The sequence below is a fragment of the Pristiophorus japonicus genome, chromosome 1, assembly GCF_044704955.1.
Source record: "Pristiophorus japonicus isolate sPriJap1 chromosome 1, sPriJap1.hap1, whole genome shotgun sequence".
Taxonomy (NCBI): Eukaryota; Metazoa; Chordata; class Chondrichthyes; family Pristiophoridae; genus Pristiophorus; species Pristiophorus japonicus.
Window position 1 is genome coordinate 358675605 of NC_091977.1, and position 27428 is coordinate 358703032.

Here is a 27428-nt window from a genome sequence, read left to right on the forward strand (position 1 = left end):
TACACGGCCTTAGTGAGACCTCACCTGGAATATTGTGTTCAGTTTTGGTCTCCTAATCTGAAGAAGGACGTTCTTGCTATTGCGGGAGTGTAGTGAAGGTTCACTAGACTGATGCCTGGGATGGCAGGACTGACATATGAGGAGAGACTGGATCGACTGGGTCTATATTCACTGGAGTTGAGAAGAATGAGAGAGGATCTCATCGAAACATTTAAAATTTTGATGGGACTGGACAGGTTAGATACAGGAAGAATGTTGTGTGATTCCAGAATCAGGGGACACAATCTAAGAATAAGTTTTAAGCCATTTTGCACCAAGATGAGGAGAAACTTCTTCACTCAGAGAGTTGTTAACCTGTGGAATTCTCTTCCGCATACAGTTGTTGATGCCAGTTCGTTAGATATATTCAAGAGGGAGTTGGATATGGCCCTTATGGCTAAAGGGATCAAGCGGTATGGAGAGAAGGCAGGAAAGGGGTACTGAGGTGAATGATCAGCCATGATCTTATCGAAGGGCTGAATGGCCTACTCCTGCACCTATTTTCTATGTTTCTATGTTTCTATAGATTTTAGCAAGGCTTTTGATAAGGTCCCACATGGCAGACTGGTTATAAAAGTTAAAGTTCATGGGCTCCAAGGCAAAGTGGCAAGTTCGATCCAAAATTGGCTCAGAGGTAGAAAGCAAATGGTAATGGTTGATAGGTGTTTTTGTGACTGGAGGCTGTTTCCAATTGGATTCTGCAGGACTCTGTACTAGGCCCCTTGCTTTTTGTGCAATATATCAATGATTTAGACTTGAATGTAAGGGTTATGATTAAGGAATTTGCCGATTATGCAAAAATTGGCCATGTGGCTGATAATGAAGAAGAAAGCTGCAGACTGCAGGAAGATATCAATGAACTGGTCAGGTGGCAGAACAGTGGCAAATGGAATTCAACGTGGAGAAGTATAAAATAATGCATTTGGGGAGAACGAATAAGGGAATACACAATAAATGGTCAGACACTGAGAAGTGTAGAAGAAAAGAGGGACCTTGGAGTACATGTCCACAGATCCTTGAAGGTAGTTGGACAGATAGATAATGTGGTTAAGAAGGCATACAGGATACTTTCCTTTATTAGCCGAGGCATTGAATATGAGACCAGGTATTTTATGTTTGGAGAAAATAAAACACTAGTTAGGTCACAGCTAGAGTATTGCATGCAGTTTTGGTCACCACATTACAGGAAAGATGAGATTGCACTAGAGAGGGTACAGAGGGAATTCATGAGGATGTTGCTTAGACTGGAGAATTTTAGCTATGAGGAAAGATTGGATAGGCTAGGGTTGTTTTCTTTGGAACAGAGGAGGCTGAGAGGAGACCTAATTGAGCTGTATAAAATTATGAGGGTCCTAGATAGAGGTGATAGGAAGGACCTCTTTCCCTTAGCAGAGGGGTCAACAACCAGTGGGCATAGATTTAAAGTAACTGGTAGAGGGGATTTGAGGGGACATTTTTTCACCTAGAGGGTGGTGGGGGTCTTGAACTCACTGCCTGAAAGGATGATAGAGGCAGAAACCCTCATCACATTTAAAAAGCACTTTGATATGCACTTGAAGTGCCGTAACCGACAAGGCTACGGACCAAGAGCTGGAAAGTGGGATTAGGCTGGATAGCTCTTTGTCAGCCAGCATGGACACAATGGGCAGAATGGCCTCCTTCCGTGCTGTAAATTCCTATGATTCTATGAGTCTGTGAATCTCTAAATTCTAAATCATATTACATGCTACCTACTTTGAAACTATAATTATCCTTTTCTACAGAGAGATACAAGATTATCAATGAAAAGCCAGCATCATTTTATAAAATAATAATTTTGTAGCGAGAACTAATATTATTAACATGCCATTTCAACCCACAAATTCCTAATAATCTTGGAGCCAGAAAATTGGGTAAAAGTCATCATCTTAATCAGGCTATGTAGGCATTACAAAAGCCTTCCAATGTGCTCTCTTCGGCCAGCTTTCCCATCTGTTAGCCACTTATCATTTTCCCATTGGGCTTACCCATACACATTCACACTGTTGTGTCTTGAATAAAGAATCTGACCAGATGCTGTAAGCTTAAAGTAATGTGTGACCATAGTCCTTTGTTACAGGTCTCCAGAATGCCTCCCCAGCCTGTGAGGCCTCCTTATGTACAGGTGCTCCCAAAGGATTGTGGGATCCCTTTGGACTCCAGGGGATGAGCCCTCTGGTGGTTAAACAGGGTATTTACAGGTTTACATATATAACAACACTCTCCCACAAAGTCAATAGTGCAACTATTTACAATGTGAGTCGATCTGGGACCTTCCTTTCCCTGGTTGATCACCTCGATGCAAATGCTGGTTTTGGTGAGTCGTTTGTTAGGCCCTCGCTGGGCTGCTGCGCTGCTGGCCTTGCAGGGCTTCTGGGTGTGATGAGTTCTACTGGGCTGCTGCAGGTGATGGGTTCTGCTTCGTGGTCAACCGCTGGGTCGGTTGCCACTTGTGTGTGTGTGTGTTGGGGAGTCGAAAAAGGTAGAGTCTATTGTGGGTTATTCTGGATAGTCCGTGAATCTTAGTTTGGTTTGGTCCAAAGGTATTCTGCAGGAGAGTCCATTTGAAAGTTTGACCAAAAACACCCTACTCCCCTCTTTGGCCACGACAGTGCCGGGAAGCCACTTAGGACCTTGTCCATAGTTCAACATAAATACAGGATCATTAATCTCGATTTCACGTGACACATTTGCGTGATCATGATATGTATTCTGTTGAAGCAGCCTGCTCTCTACCTGTTCGTGTAGATCAGGGTGCACTAACGAGAGCCTTGTCTTAAGTGTCCTTTGCATGAGCAGTTCAGCGAGGGGAACCCCAGTGAGTGAGTGGTGTCTTGTGCGTAACTAAGCAGGACTCGGGATAGGCGAGTCTGCAGTGAGCCTTCACTTACCCTCTTCAAGTTCTGCTTGATTGTTTGCACTGCTTGCTCTGCCTGACTGATTTAAACAGGGCAGATGTGACATGTTTGATCCCATTGTGGGTCATGAACTCTTTGAACTTGGCACTGTGAAGCATGGCCCATTGTCACTCACAAGGACATCGGGCAGGCAGTGCATGGCAAACATGGCCTGCAGGCTTTCAATGGTGGCAGCGGATGAGCTTGTCGACATTATCTCACATTCAATCTATTTGGAGTATGCATCTACAACCACAAGGAACATTTTTCCCAAGAATGGGCCTGCATAGCCGACATGGACCCTGGACCACGGTTTGGAGGGCCATGACCATAAACTTAGTGGCACCTCCCTGGGTGCATTGTTTAACTGTGAACATGTGTTGCATTTGTGCACGCAGGACTCTAAGTCTGCATCGATACTCGGCCACCACACATGGGATCTGGCTATCGCTTTCATCATTACAATGCCTGGGTGGGTACTGTGGAGGTCACTAATGAAAGTGTCCCTGCCCTTTTTTGGCACCACTACCCGATTACCCCATAGGTGGCAGTCTGCCTGTATGGACATTTCATCTCTGTGCCGCTGGTACGGCTTTATTTCTTCCTGCATCTCTAACGGGACACTAAACCAACTCCCGTGGAGCACACAGTTTTTAACTAAGAACTTGGCTTGTCCAGGTTCTAATCTGTTGGGCAGTAACAGGTGATTGCTCACTCTCGAATGCTTCCATTACCATAACTAAATCTGTGGGCTGTGCCATCTCCACCCCAGTGGTGGGCAATGGCAGCCTACTGAGAGCATCGGCACAGTTTTCTGTACCTGGCCTGTGGCGGATGGCGTAGTTGTAGGCGGACAACATGAGCGCCCATCTCCCCTTATCCCCTTACTATCAGAAAAGAGGGATATAAGTGGCTTATGGTCGGTTTCCAATTCAAATTTGAGCCCAAACAGATATTGATGCATTTTCTTTACCCCATAAACACACGCTAATGCTTCTTTTTCGACGATGCTGTAGGCCCTCTCAGCCTTCGACAGACTTCCGTATGCATAAGCAACCAGTTGCAATTTCCCAGATTCATTAGCTTGTTGCAAGACATACCTGACACTGTATGATGACACATCACATGCTAGTACCAAACGCTTACATGGATCATGCAACACAAGCAATTTGTTTGAGCATAACTGTTTCCTAGGTTTCTCAAAGGCATTTTCTTGGCTATTACCCGATACCCATTCATCTCCTTTATGCAGTAAAGAGTGCAGGGGTTCTAACAGTGTGCTAAGACTCGGTAAGAAGTTACCAAAGTAGTTCAGGAATCCTAGAACCGACCGCAGTTCCGTTACATTCTGTGGTCTCGGTGCGTTCTTGATTGCCTCCATCTTCAAATCGGTGAGCCTGATGCCATCCGCCGCTATTCTTCTCCCCAGGAACTCCACTTCAGGCACTAGAAAAACGCACTTCGAGCATTTTAACCTGAGCCCCACACGATTAAGCCGACTGAGAACCTCCTCCAAGTTCTGCAGCTGCTCGACAGTGTCCCGACCTGCAACCAAGATGTCGTCCTGGAAGACCACAGTGCACGGGACTGACTTCAGCAAGCTTTCCATGTTCCTCTAGAATATCGCCACAGCTGATTGAATCCCAAACGGGCATCTGTTGTAAATGAAGAGACCTTTTTGCGTGTTGATACAGGTGAGACCCTTCAATGATTCCTCCAGCTCCTGCGTCATATAGGCTGAGGTCAAGTCCAGCTTCGTGAACGTTTTTCCTCCTGACAGCGTCGCAAATAGGTCATCTGCCTTTGGTAGTGGGTATTGATCCTGCAGGGAGAAACGATTGATAGTTACTTTGTAATCACCACAGATTCTGACGGTGCTGTCTTCCTTGAACTGGAACAATCGGACTGGCCCACTCATTGAATTCGGTCGGCGAAATGATGCCCTCTCATTGCAGCCGGTCCAGCTTGATCTCCATCCTTTCTCTCATCATGTACGGTACCGCTCTCGCCTTGTGATGGATGGGTCACGCCCCTGGAATTAAGTGGATCTGCACTTTTGCTCCTTGGAACTTCCCGATGCCTGGTTCGAACAGCGAGGGGAACTTGTTTAGGACCTGGGCACATGAAGTTTCGTCGACGGACGAGAGCACTTGGATGTCGTCCCAGTTCCAGCTTTTTTTCCCAGCCAGCTCCTGCTGAACAGCATGGGGCCATCGGCCGGTACCACCCAGATTGATAAATTGTGCACCGCTCCATTGTAGGAGAGCTTTACGGTAGCACTGCTGATTACGGAAATCAGTTCCTTTGTGTACCTTCTCAGTTTAGTACGAATGGGAGTCAGGACTGGCCTTGAGGCCTTGCTGCAGCACAATTTATCAAAAGTTTTTTTGCTCATTATGTACTGGCTCGCACCCGTGTCCAGCTCCATTGACACCGGGAGTCCATTTAATTCAACCTTTAGCATTATCGGGGGACACTTTATGGAAAATGTGTGCACCCCATATACCTCTGCCTCCTCAGTCTGAGGCTCTGGTTCGTCATGATCCACCATTGATCTGTCCTCCTCTGCAACCTGGTGGTTTGCAGGATTATCAGGGTTTGCAGCTTGCCTGCACATACATTGGAGGTGTCCTATTATTCTACAGCCCTTACAAACGTTTTGTTTGAAGCGGCATGAATGGAAATTATGATCGCCTCTGCAGCGACAACAAGGTGTTAATGGCCTTGCATTCAGCACCCTTGATGGTGGACTCTGAGAAATCTGCGGACGTGCAGCTGGAGGCATGTGAGTCCTGCCCTGTACATTACAATTTGAAAACAACATGACTTTTTTCACAGTACTTGTAGCAGCACTTGTGTGCTGAGAGATTTGTTTGGTATTTTCACTGGTGGCGATGAACGCCTGGGCTATCGCTATGGCTTTACTCAAGGTTGGGGTCTCTACAATCAAAAGTTTACAAAGTATTACTTAATGGCCAATGCCAAGTACAAAGAAGTCTTTGAGCATGTGCTCCAAGTGTCCTTCAAATTCACACTGTCCTGCAATGCGCCTTAGCTCGGCGACATTGCTCGCCACTTCCTGACCTTCAGACCTCTTGTACGTGTAGAACCGATATCTCGCCATCAGAACGCTTTTCTTCGGGTTTCGATGCTCCCGGACCAGTGTGCACAAATCATCATATGACTTCACTGAAGCAAGCAGATTTTTCATGAGGCCATAAGTTGGTGCCCCGCAAACGGTGAGGAGGATCGCCCTTCATTTGACAGCGATCGCTTCTCCTTCCAGCTCGTTGGCCACGAAGTATTGGTCGAGTCGCTCCACGAAGATTTCCCGATCATCTCCCTCTGAAAATTTCTCCAGGATGCCCACGGCTCTCTGCATTGTTGCGGTGGGGTTCGTCATCTGTATCTCATCACCAGTTGTTGTGTCTTGAATAAAGAATCTGACCAGATGCTGTAAGCTTAAAGTAATGTGTGACCTCGTCCTTTATTACAGGTCTCCAGAGTGCCTCTCCAGCCTGTGAGGCCTCCTCATGTACAGATGCTCCCAAGGGATTGTGGGATCCCTTGGGACTCCAGGGGATGAGCCCTCTGGTGGTTAAACATGGTATTTACAGGTTTACATATATAACACACACCATTTCAGCTTTGGATGTTATCTTTTCGCGCTTGGGCTCCATTTCCTTCTGAGAGTATCAATCATCAACTGTACATGACCTGCCCAGGAATAAAAGGGTTAATTCTCTGATTCCATACTCCAGAAACAGAGCCACACTTGAAGGGAGTACGGGTCAGAGAGCCGCCGACTCGTGGTTTTAAAACTATCTCCAAAAATGCACTCCCTTTGAGTGAGACGCCCTGCTGGGACCACAGGATCCTAGTGGTTTTACCTTAAAGGCTTAAAAATTTGGGTCATTTGTGCCTCCCATGTGCAGCGCCTTGTTCGTGCCCCGGACCCTAAATTAGGTATCTCCCCCTGAAGCTGCGCGGGAGATGACAACGACAGCTTCAGGGGATGTGTACTGGGTGGGCGGCTGCTTGCGGGGCGGTAGTTAAAGGGGAGGTGTAGTGCTTTTGAAAATAAAAGATCAGATTTTTTGGTGTGCTCTGTGCCACAATCGCTCAACCTGGCACTCTGCTTGAATGCCGAGCTGTTGGGAAGGCACCCCAGCTCCCCGTTGGTCCAGGTAGGACCCTTTTCATAATGCAGAGTTTGTAGTTTGGGACCTTCCCTTTAATTAAAGGAAGAGCCGCACCTATTTGGCAGCGTTACATGGCCCAGTGCATAGCACCGCGCCCCACTCCTGATGCATCCACCCAAGCGTGCTTTATTTTGCGTTCTACTTCCTTTCAGGGGCGTTAACCACAACTTCTTGTGAGAGGCGAGACTTCTGTGCCTGCCGCAAAGTTTCGTGCCGTGCGAGTTGTACAGGGAGGTATCCAATTTTTTCCCCAAAATGTTTAGCTTCTAAAGGAGGATGCACAAACAAAAGGTTGCTATTAATGGCCCAGTAATACGAACAGTTCAAGCTTAAATGTTTATAGTGTGAGAATTGTTTCCACAAGTTGTCTTCATTAGTTCCCATGTATCTGTGGTAAATCTTAATTATAGGGCGCTGCTGTTTGCCAGAGTTCCTGATATTGTATCTTTCCAATGAAAACTCGGGTGCAATTATTAAAATCAAGTGGAATATTTTGAAAGACACGCAGAATAATATTTTATGTAGCAGCCTATGATTAACCTCTTTGATTAACTTACAATCAGTGGTATTCACCAAGTCTTGTGCAACAATGCAGATTGTTTGTTTCATCCTACTGTTGAAAACAAGACAGTAGCTTCTGGAATACAGCTGTAATACTCTAACATTTAAATATTCAGCGATTAATTCAATTTATTATAGTTTTATTAGGACAGCTGGAGGTAATTATCTCAGCTTTGATAACATATTCCCCTGAGTCTCTCTCACTGTTGCTGAGTAGTGCTACACTGTACAAGGGGAGAGCTTTGTAACAGCTAATGAGTTAAAACTGTGTAAGAACATAAGAAATAGGAACAGGAGTGGGCCACCTGGCCCCTCCAGCCTGCTCCGCCATTTAATAAGATCATGGCTGATCTGATCATGGACTCAGCTCCACTTCCCTGCCCACTCCCCATAACCCTTTATTCCCTTATCGCTCAAAAAGCTGTCTATCTCCTTGAATGAATTCAATGACCCAGCCTCCACAGCACTCTGAGGCAGATAATAAAGTGCATAGAGTTGGGATGTGCAACTTCTTTCACCTCAGGATCGAATACTCCATCTTGCTCTATGCACGATGAGGTAAACATTTGATGTATTCTATAGTAACTATATATATACATATATATATATATATATATATATATGTATATATATAAGCTGTCAATGATAGCATATTTTTGATTGTAATATTATAGTATTATGGAATGATACTAATTTCAATCATTGTAATAATTTATTTTTTAATGTCGCACCTTCAATGTAAAATTTAGAATTGACAAGGAACAAGAATTAAGTCGTTTTATTCTAGAAGGAGAGCAATCTAGAGTAAAAATACTTTATTGGAGAAAAGCCAATTTCAGTGGGTTGAGAATGGATCTGGCCCGGGTAAATTGGAATCAAACAATGGGCTGTCTTTAAAGAGGAGATGGTTTGGGTACAGTTGAGGTACATTCCCACTAGGGCAACCAAAGCCAGAGGTCCCTGGATGACAAAAGAGAAAGTGAGTAAGATGAAGCAAAAAAAGGGGCATATGACCAGATGTCAGGTTGAGAATACAAGTGAGTACCAGTTTGAATATAGAAAGTTCAGAGGGGAATTGAAAAATGAAATAAGAGGGGCAAAGAGAAAGTATGAGAATAGATTTGCAGCTAACATAAAAGGGAATCCAGAAGTCTTCTGTAGGCATATAAATAATAAAATGATAGTAAGAGGATGGGTGGGGCTGATTAGGGACCAAAATGGAGACCTATGCATGGTGGCAGATAGCATGGCTGGGGTACTAAATGAGGACTTTGCATCTGTCTTTACCAAGGAAGAAAATGCTGCCAAAGTCATAGTGAAAGAGGAGGTAGTTGAGATACTGGATGGGATAAAAATTGATAAGGAGGAGGTACTAGAAAGGCTGGCTGTACTTAAAGTAGATAAGTCACCAGGACCGGATGGGCTGCATCCTTGGATGCTGAGGAAAGTAAAGGTGGAAATTGCGGAGGTACTGGACATAATCTTCTAAACATCCTTGGATACAGGGCTGGAGAATGTTACACCTTTGTTTAAAAAAGGGTGTCAGGATAAACCCAGCAACTGCAGGCCAATCAGTTTAATCTTGGTAGTGGGGAAGCTTTTAGAAACGAAAATCTGGGACAAAACTTAAAGCCATTTGGACAAGTATGGAAAAATTAAGGAAAGCCAGCACGGTTTTTGTTAAAGGCAAATCGTGTTTAACTAACTGAGTTTTTCGACCAGGTAACAGTGAGGGTTGATGAGGGCAATGCGGTTGATATAGAATACAGGAACTTCCAAAAGGTGTTTGATAAAGTGCCACATAATAGGCTTGCCAGCAAAGTTGAAACCCATGGAACAAAAGGGACAGTGGCAGCATGGATACAAAATTGGCTAAGTGATAGCAAACAGAGTAATGGTGAATGGTTCTTTTTTGGACTGGAGGAAGGTAGAGTAGTGTTCCCCAGGGGGTCGGTACTAGGACCACTGCTTTTCTTGATATATATTAATGACTTAGACATGGGTGTACAGGGCACAATTTCAAAATTTGCAGATAACACAAAACTTGGAGTATAGTGAACAATGAGGAGGATAGTGATAAACTTCAAGAAGACATAGACAGGATGGTGGAATGAGCGGACACGTGGCAGATGAAATTTAACACAGAGAAGTGCGAAGTGATATATTTTGGTAGGAAGAACGAGGAGAGGCAATATAAACTATAAATAATTCTAAAGGGGTGTAAGAACAGAGAAACCTGGTATATGTGCACAAATTGTTCAAGGTGGCAGGGCAGGTTGAGAAAGCGGTTAAAAAAGCATATGGGATACGGGGCTTCATGAATAGAGGCATTGGGCGAGATATTCCACTTAGCTGGCTGTCGCCCAAAAAATGGACGATGTTCCAGTGATGTTCGATGTCTCTGCCTTACCAATCACTAGAACATCACCAATTTTTTGGATCACGATTTTCCACTCGCCGATAGGTCAGCAATGTGAAATGGGCAATGCAAAAGGTCAGCGATGTGACGTGCGCCCAGCGAACGGCCAGCGATGTGGAAGGCAAAAGCTTCCCTAGCAACGGCCTTCTGTGCATGCAATTTTTTTTTTCTTGGTGACTGGTTTTCCCGCATTTCGGGAGGTCAGGGGTCATCCACACATGCACAGAAGGCACAGGGAGGGGCAGAGAGAGAGAGAGAGGGAAGAGATACCGAGAAGGCAGTGGAGGAGAGAAGAGAACAGAGCAGGCTTAAAAGATATTTTATGCTTTATAATGTTATAATATACAGTTTAAACTTATGTCTGAAATGCATATGCATCATGATGCTGAGGGGGAGAGGAAGAGGGTGAAACGCTTTTGTGACGAGGCCAATGAGGCCCTCGTCAATGTGGTGCATTCCCGGAGGGGACAATTGAGTCGAGGTGTGCACAGGAAACCCCCACCCCGTGTGTATCGGAAAATTTGGGCGCAGATCGCTGATGTGGTGTCCTCGGCATCCGATGCGGCGAGGGGGTCGGGCCAATCACTTTGGTAGGAAAAATCAAAGAGCAAGTTATTATTAAAAATGGAGAAAGATTGCAAAGTGCTGCAGTACAGCGGGACCTGAGGGTACTTGTGCATGAAACATAAAAGGTTACTATCCAGGTACAGTAAGTGATCAGAAAGGCCAATGGAATCTTGGCCTTTATTTCAAAGGGGATGGAGTATAAAAGCAGGGAAGTCTTGTTACAATTATTGTTGAGGCCACACCTGGAATAGTGCGTGCAGTTTTGGTTTCCATATTTACGAAAGAATATAATTGCTTTGGAGACAGTGCAGAGAAGGTTCACTAGGTTGATTCCTGGAATGAGGGGGTTGACTTATGAGGAAAGGTTGAGTAGGTTGGGCCTCTACTCATTGGAATTCTGAAAGGATGCAAAATTCACAAGAATCCCCCGCCAGTGTTTGGGCTCATTCGAAAGGAAATTTAATTTGGGACGTCTGCCAGAAAGTTTGAAATCCTAAAGTGCTCATGGAAGAAACTACGAACTTTAATCGAATTGGTCGGGCCCAAAGAACTAATAGGAGACAACTTCATTATTGGAATTGTCTGGGTGTTGGGACTAAGTTAACTTGTCTGGATAAATGGGTATTCGAGAATCCTTCTCCATAAGAGACATTAACATTACAACAAATAACCTAGAGATAGCTAACCATCAACATGAATCTGGAAAACCATTTCACCATATACATCACAAAGAGGCCCAATCCAGCCTGTGCGAAAAAGGACATTGTGATTACCAAGCTAATATTTCCCATCAGGAAACAGTTTTTGAACATCAACCCAACCAAAGCATATTAACTTTTAATGAGCCTGCAAAAATATTACAAAGAAGAGTCAAGCCCAGCAAATTTAAACAAAGAATTCTGAACTGATTTGGCACCAAGATTAGAACCACTCAAACCGTATAAATGGCCCCTGTTTTTAACAGAGGTTAGGTTGCTAGGTAGCTACAAGGTTGCTACTACCTCAGTTGACTCACTTTGCCATACAACCGAGACCAAGCTGATGTCATCAAAACCAGGAGAGAAACCAACACGACAGTTGTAAACTAACTTCTCCAGCCTCGAAGTCCTGAAGTTCTGAAGGAAGGAAGAACATCCCCATCGTGGCAACAACCGACCAAAACCAACGTGGTACCAACGGAAAACCACCACAATCGACCAAACTCGAAAAAAAACTCCAACGGGAAAAAATCGAAGAATCGAAAAGTTTCCACTCTACAATCTAATCCTGACCTACCAACGGGTCAAACATTACCTGAAAGACTGTAGAAACCTACTTCTAGCCAAAGATAACAGGTACTTACCCCACAGATCCAAAACGCACCTTACCACATCAGTGGACTCAAACCAATTGAAGATTGCGCAGCAAAAAGTCTTCTCCGACTTTCGGGGTATGGCAAGCAGACCCTACCACATCCAGCGAACCCTGAAACCACGGACTACCGCTAACTGCCAAAAATGATTGGTAAGCATATTCCCTGCCTGCCCTGGAGTCCAACCTAGCTAGGATTAGGGATTGGGAGGTGGGAGGTGTAATCCTACTGTAACCCCCTTTGAATGTAATGTGTTGTTTTCTATTCGAGTCATTATAAGCTATTGTAACCTCCTCTGAGTGTGTAAGGTATTGTTCTTCAATAAGTTTCAATAAGTTTTGACATTGTACTTTCTTATTAGAGTAATTATAAGTTTGTAATTTCTTGACTGTAACAAAATTAAAGTTCTTTTGCATCAAACCAGTGTCCTTTGCACTTTGTCACATCCCCCAAATAAATCCAGAATCTAGAACCCAAGGGAGTGGGAGCGATTCGAACTGCTCAAGTTGGTCAGTAGGGAACCTGACCCCCTCAGAGAGACAACCCCTTACAAAATGGCGACTGCGGCAGGACTCTTGTACAAGGGGTGTGATGTGGAGAGTGCTGGTTTGGGGCAAAGAACCAAGATGGAAGAGAGGATTTCCTCCTACGTGTATAAGAATTTCAATGTAACTAAAGAATGGGTGCTTAGTCTTTTGTGTGCTGAGCGTCCAGCTGACGCAGTGGACAGCAAGCAAAGATCACAAAGAAGCCACAGAGAAGGCAATTTGGTTGGTCTGTCTACAGCGACAGGTCCAACTCCTAGATAAAACCAATGAGACACTCCAGGCAGAGTTATGGGAATGCGCAGAGAACTACCAGGAAAGGGTTATGTCAGAAGAAAGATTATCGGGAGAACTCTGTAAGCTAAAACAGGAAAGGACCCAGATAATGGAAAGGTTTAAAATCAGTCAGGACTATTTGCAAAGTCAGGTTACCGAGGCCAAAAGTAATGAAAAGTCACTGAGGGAAGAAAGCACTCGCCTCACTCTGCAAGTAAAAGAGCTCCAGGAAAGATTAAAAGATGTGCAAGCAGTGTATAAAGTAACTAATACTAATGGGTTTGAATCGGGAGACCACGGTCCCTGCCAGCAACAAATTAAAAGTTTAAACCTTGCTCTGTCCAAGGCAAAAGACATGGTATGCCTAATAAGCCCGGGTTCGCCCCAGGTAAACCTGGAAGAGAAGGAGGAAACTACCCGGCCACTACCTGTGGCACCGGTGACTGCACCGGTTCAGCAGCAGGAGGGGCAAATCAGTTGCGGGGCGGTCAGGGATAGTGAACCACCACCACCTGTAGCACCGAGTTTCAGCTCGGCTTGGCAGCAGGGAGGAGAGGGAGGCGAGCCAGAACAGGGAGAGCCAGAACCAGGGCCAATGTGCCCAGTCCGGCAACAGAAATTTGGCCCGTCCACCCTTAACGGGGGTCCAGGGCCCCTGGAAAGTCAGTTTGTGGTCCCCCACACTCCCCACAGCTTAGGGCGATGATAAGCCACCTGGGAAAACTAATTCCAAAGGGAGACCCCTCGGTTCACTTAGTGGAGGTGGAACAGGTAGGGGATATTAATGGCTGCGATGATGCAGAAATGGCAAAGATGCTTCTCCTATCTCTAGACAGCAAACTGTACCAGTCCCTCTCTACTGAGAGCAAAAGAGGACGGAAAACACTTGCTGCCTTCCAGAAAGACATTTTAGAAGCTATGGGCTGCAATGACGGAATTCCCTTCTCCAGAATAGAGAAAACAGTGCAGCTCACAGGGGAAACCCCACGGGCTTTTGCAGACCCTGTGGCCTGTGTACAAAAGCGCCTGGAGTGGGGACATAGACAGGGATAACTTAAGCCCGGATGAGTTAGCACACTGGCTCTGAAGCCTAGTAGCTAACAGTTTACTCCGAATAAAAACCAAGGCTGAGGCCTGGTTCGATCCAAGAGATCCCCAAACCACCGAACAGGGAGTGCTGAGGCAGCTGGCCCTAGCTTACAGAAACGGCAGAGGGACAGAAGAGCACGCACAAAAGGGAAGGGTTCACGAAATCCGACCTAGCCAAGATAAGAGGGAATGGCGCCACGAGTGGGGCAACTCCTCCGATACAAAATGTACCTGCTTCGGGTGTGGAAAGAGTGGGCACTGGAGAAAGGATTGTAAAAATCCATGGAAGAGTAGCGCAGGAAAGAATTCTCCAGTCCTTGCCCAAAAGACCGAGACCGAGAAGCCACTCCCTCCCCACTCGTTTGATACTTTTCTAACTGCACTCCGAACCATGTTAGATGGCCCTGGGAAGGTAGCCACCACCACCGGTACCGAAATACCATCTGCCCCCTCCCAACCAAAACCGTGACTAGGACAGGCACAGCCTGGCCACCTGTGTTCCCTCGAGTATGATGCGTGGGGGAGATCGACCATACAGATGGAGGTGGAAAAGGTGAAAGGGACTTACCTGCTGGACACCGGTGCCTCAAGCACCCTTGTCTATGCAGCCAACCCCGCTGCCTCACCTCTGTCTATCGGGGTCCCCTACAGCTTGGTGGGCTTCACAGGTACTGAACATAAGAACATAAGAACATAAGAATTAGGAACAGGAGTAGGCCATCTAGCCCCTCGAGCCTGCTCCGCCATTCAATAAGATCATGGCTGATCTGGTCGTGGACTCAGCTCCACTGACCCGCCCTCTCCCCGTAACCCTTAATTCCCTTATTGCTTAAAAATCTATCTATCTTTGACTTGAAAACATTCAATGAGCCAGCCTCAACTGCTTCCTTGGGCAGAGAATTCCACAGATTCACAACCCTCTGGGAGAAGAAATTCTTTCTCAACTCGGTTTTAAATTGGCTCCTCCGTATTTTGAGGCTGTGCCACCTAGTTCTAGTCTCCCCCACCAATGGAAACAACCTCTCTGCCTCTATCTTGTCTATCCCTTTCATTATTTTAAATGTTCCTATAAGATCACCCCTCATCCTTCTGAACTCCAAGGAGTAAAGACCCAGTCTACTCAATCTATCATCATAAGTTAACCCCCTCATTTCTCAAATCAGCCTAGTGAATCGTCTCTGTACCCCTTCCAAAGCTAGTATATCCTTCCTTAAGTAAGGTGACCAAAACTGCACGCAGTACTCCAGGTGCGGCCTTACCAATACCTTATACAGTTGCAGCAAAACCTCCCTGCTTTTGTACTCCATCCCTCTCGCAATGAAGGCCAACATTCCATTTGCCTTCCTGATTACCTGCTGCACCTGCAAACTAACCTTTTGGGATTCATGCACAAGGACCCCCAGTCCACAGCATGTTGTAATTTCTCCCCATTCAAATAATATTCCCTTTTACTGTTTTTTTTCCCACTTTCCGACATTGTATTCCATCTGCCAAACCTTAGCCCATTCGCTTAACCTATCCAAATCTCCTTGTAGCCTCTCTGAGTCCTCTACACAACCCGCTTTCCCACTAATCTTAGTGTCATCTGCAAATTTTGTTGCACTACACTCTGTACCCTCCTCTAGGTCATCTATGTATATTGTAAACAATTGTGGTCCCAGCACTGATCCCTGTGGCACACCACTAACCACTGATTTCCAACCGGAAAAGGACCCATTTATCCCAACTCTCTGCTTTCTGTTCGCCAGCCAATTCTCTATCCATGCTAATACATTTCCTCTGACTCCGTGTACCTTTATCTTCTGCAGTAACCTTTTGTGTGGCACCTTATCAAATGCCTTTTGGAAATCTAAATACACCACATCCATCGGTACACCTCTATCCACCATGCTCGTTATATCCTCAAAGAATTCCAGTAAGTTAGTTAAACATGATTTCCCTTTCATGAATCCATGCTGCGTCTGCTTGATTACACTATTCCTATCCAGATGTCCCGCTATTTCTTCCTTAATGATAGTTTCAAGCATTTTCCCCACTACAGATGTTAAACTAACCGGCCTATTTGCCTGCCCCCTTTTTTAAACAGAGGCGTTACATTAGCTGCTCTCCAATCCGCTGGTACCTCCCCAGAGTCCAGAGAATTTTGGTAGATTATAACAAATGCATCTGCTATAACTTCCGCCATCTCTTTTAATACCCTGGGATGCATTTCATCAGGACCAGGGGACTTGTCTACCTTCAATCCCATTAGTCTGTCCAACACTACCTCCCTAGTGATAGTGATCATCTCAAGGTCCTCCCTTCCCACATTCCTATGACCAGCAATTTTTGGCATGGTTTTTGTGTCTTCCACTGTGAAGACGGAAGCAAAATAATTGTTTAAGGTCTCAGCCATTTCCACATTTCCCATTATTAAATCCCCCTTTTCATCTTCTAAGGAATCAACATTTACTTTAGTCACTCTTTTCCGTTTTATATATCTGTAAAAGCTTTTACTATCTGTTTTTATGTTTTGCGCAAGTTTACCTTCGTAATCTATCTTCCCTTTCTTTATTGCTTTTTTAGTCATTCTTTGCTGTTGCTTAAAATCTTCCCAATCCTCTAGTTTCCCACTAACCTTGGCCACCTTATACGCATTGGTCTTTGATTTGATACTTTCCTTTATTTCCTTGGTTATCCACGGCTGGTTATCTCTTCTCCTGCCGCCCTTCTTTTTCACTGGAATAAACTGGCTGGCTCATTCACCATTCCGCTCTCCATTCATTTAGGTACACTCCACACTAAGTGGACTTGTGTCCTGATGAAGTGGGAGCAGGAAGGGAGAGGGATCCTGGGGGCTGACTTCATCCAAGGCCACGGGATCCTAGTGGATTTAAGAAATCACTGTCTTTGGGGGACAGTCTGCACGGGACAGGAGAGTGAGGTGATGGTTATTCCGGGAAAACAGGGAAAAGGGACGGTGTGCACCACGAAGCCAAAGGAGGATTACGACCTTTAATCACTGGTCAGTAACACCCCGATAGAATATCAAGAATATGTGAGGAAAAACCTTGCAGCTTTTGCCACTCACAAACACAACTGTGGGAGAATAAAAGGGGTCGAGGTTAGCATAGATGGGGACCCTATGACCTGGCCACCGAAACAGTACAACTTCCCTAGGGAGGCGGAGGCAGACATGGAAACAGCCTTGTGTTCGCTGGTTAAACAGTGGGTATTGAGACCAATAGCTACCCATGTGAACTCTCCATTATGGTCAGTTAAGAAACCGGACAACTCCTGGAGAGCCACGGTGGACTATCGAGTACTCAACCGTAACATCCCCGCCTGTGCACCCACTGTTGCTGCTGTCGCCGACCTCATTGGAAGTATCCCAGCCTCCGCGAACACCTTCACGGTGCTGGATATTTCCAACGGGTTCTGGTCCATACCTTTAAGAAGGGAAGATCAGTAAAAGTTTGCTTTTTACCTTTAAAGGACAGCAATACACTTGGAACTGTCTTCCTCAGGGCTTCCACAACAGCCCCAGTATTTTCCATCAGTGTATGGCCAACTGTTTAAAGAACTTCAGCAGACCCCAGCAATTAGTACAGTATGTGGATGACCTGCTCCTTTCACCGATGAAGGGGAGGAGCATGGCTCACTGCTCGCTGAGCTGCTGGAGCTGCTGAAAGAAGAAGGATTTAAAGTAAACCCCAAGAAGGCACAGATTGGCCTGAAGGAAGTAAAATTCCTGGGACTGGCTGTGCGCGCTGGGGCAAGAGCCATTGACAAAGCCAGAAGGGAAGCAGTGCAGAAGTTACCCGCCTCCAACACAGTAAGCGGTGTAAAATCTTTTCTAGGGCTAACCGGGTACTGCAGAGATTTTAGTGAGGATTATGCAGCCACCGCAGCCCCTCTGCTCCGACTCCTACACAAGGGAGTGGAGTGGGAATGGGACAAAGATTGCGAGGCAGCATTTACCCAACTCAAGAAAGACCTGCAGACTGAGCCAGCTCTAGGGGCCATAGATGGAGGTAAAGAGTTTTTCCTGGAGGTAGCAGGCAGTGGGGACAGCCTGAGTGCAGTACTGCTCCAGGAGTGGCATGGCCGGCTGAGACCAGTGGTCTACTCCTCCAGGATACTCACGGACGTGCAGAAGGGGTACTCCAACTGTGAGAGGCACCTCCTAGCCACTCACTGGGCTGTGAAAAGATCACTGATCTTCACAGGGGGATCCCCTATCACACTCCTTACCCACCATACGGCCACCCAAATGCTCCTGGATGAGAGAATTAAGGACGGGACAGTGAGCAGTGCCCGCATTGCTCGCAGGAAGCTGCTCCTCTCTCAAATGGACCTAAGTGTAAAGGGTCTCTGCGAGCCAAGACTCACAGCCAACATGATTTATCCAGGGACAGCCCACCGGTGTTCCGTAGAAGGGCTATGGGAAATTGACATAAGCTTTCGGGCTGGGTTACACCCCGCAGGCCGAGAGATCTATGTGGACGGTTCAAGCACAGTATCTGCGGGTGAACGACTCACAAGCTGCGGAGTTTATGACCCCGAGGCAGGCATTACCTGGCGATTAAACTCCCCAGTACTATGAGCGCCCAGCACGTTGAACTGTCTGCGGTGCTGTACGTAGTCACACACACCGACGAATTCCCTACCCCATACACGATTTGCTCGGACAGTATGTTCACAAGCAATTTGTGTACGGAGTACCTGGCTATCTGGTCCCATCGCAGATATACATCTGCAGACGGAAGACCCCTGGCAATTAAGCCCCTACTGGAAAAGATCATGAAAGCCGTAGGGGAGGATAGAAATATCTATATAAATAAGGTGAAGGCACATTCCACCACTGAACCCCATCGCGAGGGAAACAAGCAGGCTGACATGTTAGCCAGGCAAGGTGCCCGCACGGGCAAGCTCTGGGATCTGTACAACCCAGGACCCATCGCAGCAGTCAGGGCAGGATTGGGATGGCAGGGAAGGCAGGAACAGCTTTGCCCCAGGACCTAAAAACAGTCCTGACCCAAGACACCGTCCTCAAAACTGTCCTGAACACGTTAGAAAAGGGGAAAAGATAGATGGCCCATACGGAACCGTAGCAATTGCCATTAAAGAAGGCATGCTGTTCAGGGGGGAGCAATGGGTAGTACCGCAACAACACCGGAGAGAATTCCTCTAGCTGGCCCACGAGGGTCCCTGGACCTGAGACTACTTGGCAACGAGTGGAACAGGCAGGGTGGTGGCCAGGAGTCAGGAAAGACGTCCGCGAGTTCTGTGCTAGTTGTCCGGTGTGCGCTGCCAACAACCCTGACCCCCAGAAAAGAAAGGTGTCTGTGGGACATTTCAGGAGGGTAGAGGGACCCTGGCAGTCAATCCAAATTGATTGCATCGGGCCCCTACCCACTGCCCAGGGAGGTTCCAAGTACTGCCTAGTATTTGTAGATTGCTGGACTGCCCTCGGAACAGCCAGGATCCTGGTCAGCGAAGTGTTCCCTCGATGGGGACGACCACAATACGTGGAGTCCGACCAAGGGAATCACTTCCCCGGGCAGGTAATGCAGGAGTCCATTAAGGTGTTCGGCATCAAAGGGAAATGCACATGTCGCCCACAACCCACAGTGATCCGGGCCTGCGGAGCGTTTAAACTGCACCATCAAAGAAAGGCTGCGCAAAGTGACAGGGGACTCACGCAAAGGGTGGGTAGAGGTCTTACCACTGGTCCTCATGGGGATCCGGGCCAGCCAGTCAAAGAGCACGGGGTACTCCCCGTACAAGTTCATGACCGGCAGAGCCATGCGAACCCCCACCCATGTGTTAGCCCCGGTACTCACGGAAGTTCAGCTTCGGGAAGCGAGCCGGGACAGCTTTGTCAGGAATCTGTTTGAACACCTTAAACTGCTGCTAACAACATGAGGAAACAGCATCGGAGAAACCGACTGCTGCTAGAGCCCCGCAAGCACCACGAGTGGGAGGTAGGGGACCAGGTTATGGTGAGGAACTACGCTAGAGTAGGGGTCTTTGAGGCACTGTACATGGGCCCACATTGTCGACAAGGCACGCCCCATGGTCTATGCCATAAAATTGCCCCGCTGAACAAAGTGGTTCCACATAAATCAGTACAAACTTTTCAACCCAGGTGCTGCAGCTAAACATAAGGGACAGCAAAAACCTGTAAACCGTACTAAAGACAGGGACCCCCAACCAACAAACCCCAACTGTGGAAATCCCACAGGGGACGTGGCAGACCCACAGACTGCACCTCGAGGGGCAGTGGACTGTGTTACCGGAGGAGCTGTCCCCCCAATCATTTGGGACTCGGACGCGCCCCTAGCAGCCAGAGCCTTAAGAAGGACTCCCACACCATGACCGAAGACACCGTGGTCACCAGCGCTCCAATTTAAATGGTTTAGCCCTGGGAAAGGGACCAACCGCAAAAGGGCACCTAAGCTCAGAGACCCGCGAACAGGGACACCCAACCGGTAGCCTCAGGCAACAAGGGATCACCAGAAGAGATAGCGGTGGACCAGCCACCAAGTGAAAGTCCCCAGCCCGTAGCCCTCGACCAGGCAGGATCCCCAGGGGAAGAAATGAACCAGGCAGCCACCTCCAAAGGAGCGGTGTGCTGCAGCACGGGAGGGAACGTTCCCCCATAATGTGGGACTCAAACCCACGTCCGGTCAGGACACTCCGGGTCCGGTGTTGCAGACCGACCTATCACCTACCTCGCAGGACACCCAGCGGAAAAAGAAGAAAGAAAGAAGGCAGGAATTAACCTGGCCACCCGGAGACGGGTGGCAGATGTACATATATAGTACGATATGAATATAATAATGTTTAGTGAGTAATTTAGAGTAGAGTAAGATTATCTGTGTAATGATAAGTATGTATGTATTAGTTAACTGAGGTAAGGAAAGAAATCTACCTTTGCAGCTATTAAAAAGGCACAGGCCGGGTAATACCCGGGAGTAAGAACAATCTACCAGTATAGCTATTAAGGAAGCACTGGTAAGATAAGAGTTAAAATGGCTGTGAGATAAAAGTTAGAAGCAGACATCAGTCCACAAGGAACTGAATAAGACAGCCAGTCAATTAAAGACTATGAGCCCAAATTTGGAACTTGGTCACCTTTGTCAAGCCAGAGAACTTTCTCAGGGCTAGACAATCTGTTTTATGTGCCCCGACAGGAAAGAGAGCAGCATGAGAAGGATCCTGTTCCTGCTCGCCCTGATAAGGATGAGCAGCGGCGGCCGAGGAGACGTGGAAGAATCCCTCATTTATGGGTGTTCAGGAGAAAGAGCACCGATCATAACCACCGGGGGTGGCACCCGAGATGTGGAAGAACTCTCCGTTTACGCCCATGAGGGAAAATGGCCAGGGTGGCTGGGATCTAATTCTACCCGCTACTCCAGCCAGAATGGTTTTACCTATGGGGAGGCCTCAGTCCATGCCCCCGGATGCGGATCATCGCTGCCCGAGTCAGTGTTACAGAGGGAAAACATGTATGTTTGACTTGCAAAGGAAACATTCCCCTGGGAAGATGGTGGTGGTTCAGAAAACTCAGCAAGGACGCATGGGACCAGGAATCGGACTGGGAAAGACTCGGTGATGATACGTACCGCACCATCACGGGGACACGGGGAGGAGTAAAAGTGTGTTGGGACAAATGGTGGGAATCCGAACAAGGAATTTACGTGTGCATGTGGGGATCAGAGAGTATTTGTCCTGCAGTCATATTGATCGCCTTCACCAGGCAATGGCAAGATGAAGGGGAAGGGATGGGGTGGGATTCTAGCCTACATGGGTGCACAGTCCCACACTCCCCACTCCCAATTAACGCCACCGAACTAAGAGCACACATTAAGAAACCCCTGCCCACAACCCTACCAATACGCACAGTAATAGAAAGGTGTCCTACCATCACCAAGGGACCTGGGAACGGATTAGTATTGGTACCGACCGAAAATATGTTATACCAGGGAGTACATTATGCAGTAGCTTCAGTAATTTTAACCTTATCAAGTTACACCTACCTGCATGGTGCCCAAAGGAAACAGAGCTGCTATACCAGGCCCTACTTAGAGACATGTTCAAAAAATTTAATGAGTTAGACTTTGAAATGTAGAAAAACAGACCTATACACCCTAAATGCTAGGGTCACCATGGGCTCGGGGAGACCTAGAAGGGGAATCATAAACAACGTTTTCACTACCTACAATACAGCATCCTCTGTAATAAATTGCTTGGATGACATAGAACTACAAACCCAAATAAACGGTTTTAAGAACCAATTGAGGAAAATCCTGAAACAGGAGAACACAGTAGGTTCAGAACTACACGAGGACCAGGCTATGACTGTCCATTTAAAGGAAATTGTGGCTGAGCTGGAAAAACATGCACAGACAGTGAATGCACACATACGGGAGGATAGAAACGCTTCGGACCAGGCTGCACAGAATGAGGTGTGTGTATTATATGAGGCATGGTTGTTGGGCGAGGGCCGCAATAACCTGGAGGATTTAAACAAGGTGTAGTCCCCTCTTGGATCAGGAACAAGCACCTCGCAGCCCTCCACCCGCACAGCAATTCACTCAGCCCGTGCCAGCTCCGTCTAGCCTCTGAAGCCTACCCTGTCCCAGTAGACTGTGAGAAATCTAACCAGACCATTATGGGAATCGTACTAAGGATGCCGGTCATGGGTGGCACAGCCCGACCCGCACCGGTATACCAGGTGGAGAACATTGGAGTTATTCAGGGTGGTGTACACATTCGTTTCGAAGCAGTCCCACCCTATGTTATAAAGTGGGAGCACACTGTAACGGGTACTGACCTCTCCGGGTGCCAGAGCCAGGGTGCACACGTAATACTGTGTCCCCAGTACTTGAGTGCCCATTCAAAGTCACAGTGTGGGTTTAAAGCTGCTGGTGCACAGCCTATTAACTGTACCATGGAGGTAATGGCACAAGACCAGGTCCCTCCACAGGTAGCATACATAGGGGGTGGGACATAGTGTGTCACCACCAGTGCACCTACTACCAACATGGACACTTCTGGTGTCTGGTGAGTGACAGCAGTTTTTGCTTCAAACCCAAGGCATCAGTTCAAGTGGCCCAGGAACGGATTGTCCCCAATCCTGAACCCTCCACTGTCCACCTCACTGTGAAGGAAAACATTACAAACCTGTTGGATTAAGTTGTATATTTTGGCTATGCAATTCCCCCTCTACCCGAAAATCTTAGCGCTCTGCTAAAATCTGTAATTATCTCACAAAAGCACTTCTACACCCAAGAACAGAAAACAAATGAGATAGGGAGAAAGATTCATGAAATCACAATTCCGTCTGAGTGAAATGCAGAGGCCGTCAGGTCAGACACCAAAGGGTGCTGTACGCTCCTTGGCCGAACTTGGGAATCGCGCAGGGAGGGATGACACCATACTACCATGTTTAATTTGTGTTTGATTTTACCTGCTGTAAACCACAGAATCTCGAGTATTGTGAGGGTATTACTTAAAATGTGTTTGACTATGGACGTTTATGTCACTTGAGAATGTGTTTTGACTATGTGCTTTTATTTTGCTTTAATTAAACTGTGTTTGACTGTATACCGTCATGTTAGCGTGGTACCCGAGTAAAAGAGGGGCATCGTACACCCTCTATACTGTAACCGAACTGGAGTGATTGTATTCGCCTGTAAATTGCATTGCATTTCAACAGGGGATGCAGGGTAATGTTTAGCTAGTGTAAATGCAGAGAAGGTTGACTCTTGGGAGCAAGAATTTTGCTTACCTTGATTGACACTCAAGAGTGTGGAGTGTCAACAGGGGGGACTGAAACGAAACAAAATTCACAAGAACCCCTCCCCAGGCTCACTCGAAAGGAAATTTAATTTGGGACTATCTACCGGAAAGTTTGAAATCCTAAAGTGCTCATGGAAGAAACTACGAACTTTAATCGAATTTGGGATTTTAAAAGACAAATTCAAGGCTGTGGGCGAGCCCAAAGAACTAACAGGAGACAACTTGGTTATTGGAATTGTCTGGGTGTTGGGACTAAGTTAACTTTTCTGGAGAAATGGGTATGCGAGAATCCTTCTCCACAAGAGACATTAACATTACAACAAATAACCCAGAGATAGCTAACCATCAACATGAATCTGGAAAACCGTTTCAGCATATACATCACAAAGAGGCCCAATCCAGCCTGTATGCAAAAAACTAAGCACAAAGCGACATTGCGATTACCAAGCTAATATTTCCATCAGGAAACAGTTTTCGAACATCAACCCACCCAAAGCATATTAACTTTTAACGAGCCCGCCAAAATATTACAAAGAAGAGTCAAGCCCGCCAAATTTAAACAAAGAATTCTGAACTGATTTGACACCAAGATTAGAACCACTCAAACTGTATAACTGGCCCCTGTTTTTAACAGAGGTTAAGTTGCTAGGTAGCTACAAGTTTGCTACTACCTCAGATGACACACTTTGCCATACAACCGAGACCAAGCTGATGTCATCAAGACAAGGAGAGAAACCAACACGACAGTTGTAAACTAACTTCTCCAGCCTCGAAGTCCTGAAGTCCTGAAGAAGGAAGAACATCCCCATCGCGGCAGCAATCGACCACAACCAATGTGGTACCGACTGAAAACCACTGCAATCGACCAAACTCGAAACAAAACTCCAATGGGAAAAAAATGAAGAATCGAAAAGTTTCCACTCTACAATCTAATCCTGACCTACCTACGGGTCAAACATTACCTGAAAGACTGTAGAAACCTACTTCTAGCCAAAGAAAACGGGTACTTACCCCACAGATCCAAAACGCACCTTACCACATCAGTGGACTCAACCCAATTGAAGATTGCGCAGCAAAAAGTCTTCTCCAACTTTCGGGGTATGGCAAGCAGACCCTACCACATCCAGCGAACCCTGAAACCACGGACTACCGCTAACTGCCAAAAATGATTGGTAAGCATATTCCCTGCCTGTCCTGGAGTCCAACCTAGCTAGGATTAGGGATTGGGAGGTGGGAGGTGTAATCCTACTGTAACTCCTTTTGAATGTAATGTGTTGTTCTCTATTAGAGTCATTATAAGCTATTGTAACCTCCTCTGAGTGTGTAAGGTATTGTTCTTCAATAAGTTTCAATAAGTTTTGACATTGTACTTTCTTATTAGAGTAATTATAAGTTTGTAATTTCTTGACTGTAATAAAATCAAAGTTCTTTTGTATCAAACCAGTGTCCTTTGCACTTTGTCACACCCCCAAATAAATCCAAAGTCTAGAACCCAAGGGAGTGGGAGCGATTTGAACCACTCAAGTTGGTCAGAAGGGAACCTGACCCCCTCATAGAGACAAACCCTCTCAATACAGCAGAATGAGAGGTGATCTTATTGAAACGTATAAGATTATGAGGGGGCTTGACAAGGAGGATGTTTCCACTAATAGGGGAGACTGGAACTAGAAGGCATAATCTTAGAATAAGGGGCCGCCCATTTAAAACTGAGATGAGAAGAAATTTCTTCTCTCAGAGCGTTGTGGATCTGTGGAATTAATTGCCTCAGAGAGCTGTGGAAGTTGGGACATTGAATACATTTAAGACAGAAATAGGCAGTTTCTTAAATGATAAAGTAAAAAGGGGTTATGGAGAGTGGGCAGGGAAGTGGACCTGAGTCCATGAGCTGATCATCCATGCTCATACTAAATGGCAGAGCAGGCTTGAGGGGTCATATGGTCTACTCCTGCTCCTATTTCTTATGTTGTTATGTTGTTATGACCAGTGTAGGAAATGCTGGAACAGCTTGGTAGCTGCAGCAAGAGCAAGTTGCATTTTATGTTGTACTGATGCAAATTTTAATTATAATAATGAATCTCCTGGATTTAATTTAAGTTTGTTATTCATACATGTTCATTCATTCATAAACTCCATGTTAAGTTCTGGACAGGGCTCTGAACCTGAGACTATATAGAGGGAGATTTACTCTGTAAATAACCCCATGCTGTAGTTGCCCTGGGAGTGTTTGATGGGACAGTGTAGAGGGAGCTTTAATCTGTATGTAACTTGTGTTGAACCTGCCCTGGGAGTGTTTGATGGGATGGAAGTCTCTCTGGCTGCTGCAATATAGAGAGATATATATGTGTCAAGCTGAAGCATGTAACGTTTTAAACTGTTGTGACTCCATGATACTACCTAGTCAATTAGCTTATGCAATGCTCTTTTCTCGTTTGCAGAAGATATCGAACAATCGTGTTGAGCAGAGGCGCACCGCGGGTTGGGGTGGGGGGGGATGGCGGGGAGGGGGATTCTGCTCAGCTTCAACCTTTGATGGACCTTGAGGAGCATGCAGCCACGCTGGTAGGCCATGAAAGCTGTTCGGCCACCACCCACGGTCTGGCGGAGCTCAGCTATGCGTCGCGTGAGTAATGTGTCAAACAGTATTACAAAGTAATGTAATTTCCTGTAATTATAATGCAATATGCAATATACGAATGATGTCATGTCGTGTCATGTCACGCATGCAGCCTTTGTGCATAAGAAGCAGGGGATGCAGCCGCTACAGCTTTCTGAGGTCATGAAATGTATTGATATGTAACATCTCTCGTTAATGTGCACCGTTATGTTCTAATAAGCTCTGTAATAAGCTCAAATGTGCTTTTAAGGTCATCCTGAGATGCTGGTCAAGGTGCAACCAGCACCTGCACCATACCTGGTGAACAGGAGGAGGAGGAGCGTGACACCACCATCACGCAGGATGTGCACATCATGGATGCTGCCAGGAAATGTAGCATTTACTGTCATAATTATTTGTTTATGGTCGACAACAAGCTGCACATTCAAGGAGTGGAATCCTTTTCTGCTACGAAACACCGCTGTGTTCTGTAAAGGGGCTTTCAGAGCGATGTGCATGCACTCTATTGCTCCCTGCACCTTGGGGAAGTTTGCTATTCTCGAGAAACTCAAAGCTCTCCCAGTCTGTGCCTCCATGGTCATAGGAAAGTTTAGAAAGTCTATCCTGTGAGCATAAAGGGCTTCAGTCACCTGCTGAATGCAGCAGTGTGTGGCGTGCTGAGGGATACCACAGATGTCGCCAGCTGAAGCCTGAAAGGATCCAGATGCTTAGAAGGATAGTGCCGCAGTAACCTTTACCTCAACGGGCAGTGCAGTTCTGATGGTGCTGGAAGGCTGCAGATCTCCCTTGATGAGCTGGCAAGTCTCATCGATGACCTCCTTCCGGAAGTGCAGCCTCCTAAGACACGCGTTTTCAGTCAAGGTGAGGTTGCTTTTCCTTGTACCTTCGTTGGCTGTACGCTCACTTTCTCTGTCTTCTCTGTCTCCTCTGTCTCCGCATTACTGTGCCACCTCTTCGATTGATCCTTTCAGAAACCAGCATGTGAGCAGTTTCGAGTAATGGCAGAGAAAGCATAGGCCCCCCCATCACTATCAATAAATATTTTCACTTGCTATAAATGC